The following is a 4,884-nucleotide window of genomic DNA, read 5'->3' on the forward strand; positions in this document are numbered from 1 at the left end:
ATGGAGCCCTGAGCCTCTCCTGAAATCCCCAGGCAAGAAAGGCAGCCCTCGCAGCTCAGGCCTGGTGTGATTGACAGCTTCGCGTATTGACTTTGGATTTGAGAACAACTCCCAGGGGACTGGTGTCTGAGTCAGAGGCAGAATTTGATGAGGCAGATGGGGCCCTGAGGGAGAAGCTCAGAAGGCAGAGCAGTGAAGTGCCCCTTCCCTGACCCTCTCGGGCACGATGAGCCATGGTCTGGTTTTGATTTTTACAGGGATTTGTTCCCACCAGGCTGCTGAAGTCGATGACAGCCCAAAAGAGCCTTTCTGCTTTTAGGGTAAAAAAAAAAAAATTTAATTTCTTAAGTCATCGTCAGCAGCCGTCCGTCTCGAGAGACGATGGTGTAGCTTCTTAAGAGTCTATCTGCACCGCCGAGAATGGCTGTGCAGTCCGACTCGGGAGTGACACAGTATCTGTCTCCTCCCGTGTTAAATCGACATCTTGCGATGACGCTGGAGTGTCCTCTCCAGTGAAGCTGAAGCTACAGAGCCTGGGCAGGGTGATATGGAGGGTCTGCTGTTGCCCATGCAGCAGACCCCCCTCTCTTCGCAGCTGAAGGGTCCAAGGGAAAGATGGAGTCAATACAGCTTGGCTTCAGGTGCGCCGCAGGAGTTGCCAGTGTTGACTACAACGTCAAACCGCCTTAGGGACTCCGGCTCCGGATTTTCTGTTGGGGTTTACTCCCTTAGCCTTTCCCCTGACGAGGTATGCCGCAAGGCAGCGGAGGTTTTTTGGAATCAGAGTTTTCCTTCTCTGATGTGCCCTGACTGGAAGATCGAACCAGCGACACTTAGCTCGCAGGCCGACGCTCAATCCACTGAGCCAAACCAGCCAGGGGCATGTGATTCAGGGAAGAAGGTAGAAGCCAACATCTGGTGCCCAGGGTCACCCTGCACCCAGTTTGGATTTTCAGAGAGAGAGAGAGAGAATAGATTCTAGCAGTATTCCTAAAGATATATCTTTGTGAGGGAGGCTGCTCACCTGGCACCCCACATCACCTGCCATCAGGGACAGATGGCGGGATGATTCCAAACTGATGAAACAGCAGGCTGTCCCTGATTCCTAAACAGATCTCAGACATGCTCAGATGGAGGAGCACCTGAAAGTCATTGGGTTTTGCCACCTGCGCAAAATAATGATGTGCTTAACTCCATCTTACAAGATAGGAAGCGTCTTCTCTGGCAGAAAACATGACCACATGATACGTATGCCAAGTAAAATCCCATCCAGAAACACACAGGACCTGGGAATCCAATATGAATTGTCAATCTAAGCTGGTGGCAGGCTTCTGGGGAAGTTTTTTGCATCCACATCCCCTTAGATGTCAAGTGTTCATCTTCTGCCTCACCTCTTCCCCTTATCTGCATTTAAGCATTAGCAGGGGCCAACATTTTAATTAACAATGACAGGAAGACAATTTTAAGTCGTAAACATTCTAATCTAACTGTTAACTTTGTTTTTTCTGCAAACTAGGAAGTCTCCATTTTTGTTTGGTTGTAGAGGTAGAAAGCTCTGCCCAGTGTGGTCATTGGGACCCAGCGTGAGACCCACACCACGGCTCTCCATCTGCCACAAACCCTTCCTCCTCATGCCTGTTCCGCCCTCCCCTCCCTGTTCCCAGTGATGCGAGCCCCCCATCACTCCCAATGAACTTTAGAAGAACTGAAGGAACAAATGGGAACACAGTAAGACCGCAGTTTGCCCACCAAATCCATCCTCTTAATCAAATTGAATGGAATGGAAGGTGAGCACATGGCTGCTGAGGAGATTACTCCTGGCCTCGTTTTATCCCTGTCGACCTGGTTGCAGGACAGAAGATGGGCCTCCTCCATGTGCCCTCACCCCTTTCCCATGGCTGGACCCTGAATATGGCATCAGTCCAGCTTCAACCATGCAGACAATGGCAACACCCTAGGGGATGACCAACCAACAACTTGGAAAGTATCTACCCTACGGACATGGACTGTTCGCATCAGCACTGTTTCAATAGAGAGAGAGAAGCTTCTTTGCTCGTTAGGCCACGGTACTATCAGCCTCTGTTGCAGCAGCCTGATCTTGCCCTATCTAACATGGGAATTAATTACAAAACCTTTGCGGCGAATACACAAGAAATGAAACCAGTAATTTCTACATGGCTCTTCGCTCCTTGGTTAGCACTTTCCCTGGTTTGCTGACCACTCCCTCTGCCTTTTAAATTTTCTTCCTTCCGCCTTTTAAATTTTCTTCCTTCCAGGTTTATCTCAAAAGCAACCTCCTCCAGGATGAGACCCAGCCACGCTGGAAGCCTCTCCCAAAGAATCTCATGATCACATCACTTAAATGCCTCAGACAGAGCCTGGCCCAGAGAGGGTACACAGTGGGTGTTTTCTCTGTCAATTGTTTGACAGCTTCCAACACAACCAATCAGATTTCTCTTGTGAATTGAACCGTAACTTTGAGGATTCTGATTTGGATGACCTCTTGGATGGTATATGAGTCTCACTTGGCCCCATGCACCTACGAGACTGGGAGAGGGACTCCAAAAGGAGCGGAGGTCAGACTGACACGCGGCACACTTCAAAGAGAAGTTGAACAAAGATGGTTTATGAAATCCTACAGCTTAGCAGGTGCCGTGGCATCAAGAATAAACTTGCATAAATATGCATGATCCCACTTCCACAAGGTATCGAAAATAATCAAACTCACAGAAGCAGAGAAAATAGTAGTGGTTGTCAGAGGCTGGGAGGTGGGGAAAATGGAGAGTTGTTCAACGGACCTGAAGTTTCAGTTATGCTAGATGCAAATTCCCAGAGATCTGCTATACAACATAGTGTAGTGCCTATCATTAATGATACGGTACTGTGCACTCCAGAATTCGTTAAGAGAGAGCTCATGTTAAGTGTTTTTAACACCAAAACAAAAATACTCCAGGAAACTTTTGTGAAGTGCTGGGTAAGTCTGTCACATGACTGCAGTGACAATACTAAGGGGGGTTGCGTATGTCCAAACTCATGAAATTGTTAAATATGTGCAGTTACTTTTATATCAAGTATACCCAATACAGCTATTGTAAAGAATAAGTTGTCATAAGTTAAAAATTTTTTCTTAATGATGCCACTAGCCTACATACCAGATTCAGCTATTGTAGGTTTCAGACTCCATGATTTGTTTGCTCTTTCAGTTAACAAATACTTATTAAAGCAGACATTAATGTACTGTATATTGTGGTTGACACTAATATAGTTGTGTAGTTGTTGTTTTTTTAATTAATAAAATTAAAAGTTTAGCTTTGCCTTCAGGTAGGGGAGTCAGGGAAGGACAAAGCAGTCTCAAATCTATGCTACTTGTAAAACCTTTAGAAAATTAAATTCTAACTCTGAGTCATTCAACAAATATCTGTTGAATATAAGCCATTTCCAACGCATTATAGGGAAAGCAAAAAATGGAGACTCTCACCTCTGAATGCCTTATATGTGGCTGACAGTTAAGTGAATCCATCAAATGCGTACACTAACCCTATGCAATAGATTCAATATCGCTGGTGTAAAGACAGGGAAACCAAGGTCTAAGATCAAACAACTGGTAGAAGAAAGAGGCCTAAGACTGACTGCTTGTACCACACCAAAGCTCCTCTTTCCAGGTTTGTAAGGAGAACCACAATTCAAAATAACAAGACAGATATGAGCCGGCAGTGCCTTCAGCAGTCGCCCGGGTCTGTTGCTTGCTCCAACGGTGTTTGGGCGGAACAGACCAGGGACACCCTTCTCCCAGCCTCCGGCCACCCTCCAACCTCTTTTCCAGTCACCAAACCAGCTCAGGAGTCCTCAGCCTCTGAGGCCAGCCAACACCGACTTTTGTGCTTAACTCCTTATTGTCAAGCAACCATGAGCTCCCAAATTCGTCAGAATTATTCCACCCAGGTGGAGGCCCCTGTCATCCACCCGGTCCCCCTGCATCTGCAGGCCTCCCACACCTACCTCTCTCTGGGCTTCTATTTATTTCCCCCTGAGGCTGAGGTTCTGGAGAGTATGGGTCACCTCTTCCCTGAGTTGGCCCAGAAGTAGCTCCAGAGCAAGGACTGTCTCTTTAAAATGCAAAATCAGCATGGTGGTTACGCCCATTCCCAGGGCAAGCAGAGACCTTCCCAGGGTGAGTGGGTCACTCTCAGGATGCCATGGAAGCCCCCGGGGCCATGGAGAGGAACCCGACCCAAGCCCTGTGACCAGCAGGCCCCGGGTTCTGCCCACACAGACCCTCAGCTCTGTGACTTTCTGGAGAAGTAACTCCTGGATGAGGAGGTGAAACTCATCAGGATGATGGATGACACCTGACTAGCCTTGCAGGCTGGCCGGCCCCCAGGCAGGGCTGGGCCAGTGTCTCCTCAAAAGGCTCACCGTCCAGCATGACCAGGAGCCTTTGGAGCCCAGAGGCCTTTAAGGGGACCCTCTGCATCTTCCCGATGTCTGGCTTCTGTCTGAGCCTCTCCCTACAAACATGAGGCAGCCTTTTAACCATGTGGACCATGCCTTGGGCCAAATGGAAACAATAAAACATTTTGCAGGAAAAACAGAAACAAAAACCAAAAGGTGGACATAAGCCTAGGTACAGAAAATGGAAAGTTGTAAAATAACTCCTAACAAGATATTTAGGAAAGTTTTTAGGAAAATAATTTATCTGTCTAAAAGGAGAGATAGGAATAGAAAGATGAAGGGAGAAAGAAAAGAGCAGGAGCTATTTACTAGAAAAACATTATCAATTAAAGATGTAATAAAAGCATCACTTCTTGGTAGTGGGAAATAGACTGTTAGGGCTACAGCTTTAGTTGATATAAGATTTAATAATGAGTCAGAAAAACAGCCAGG

At 47.0% G+C, this 4,884-nt stretch overlaps 1 pseudogene; it reads left to right on the forward strand.

The window, feature by feature from the left end:
- Positions 1-3,906: 3,906 nt before the first annotated feature.
- Positions 3,907-4,459, forward strand: LOC150020278 (ferritin light chain pseudogene; annotated as a pseudogene).
- The last annotated feature ends 425 nt before the right edge of the window (positions 4,460-4,884 follow it).

This window comes from Furipterus horrens, unplaced genomic scaffold (genome assembly GCF_987537825.1).
Source record: "Furipterus horrens unplaced genomic scaffold, mFurHor1.1.pri manual_scaffold_2, whole genome shotgun sequence".
Taxonomy (NCBI): domain Eukaryota; kingdom Metazoa; phylum Chordata; class Mammalia; order Chiroptera; family Furipteridae; genus Furipterus; species Furipterus horrens.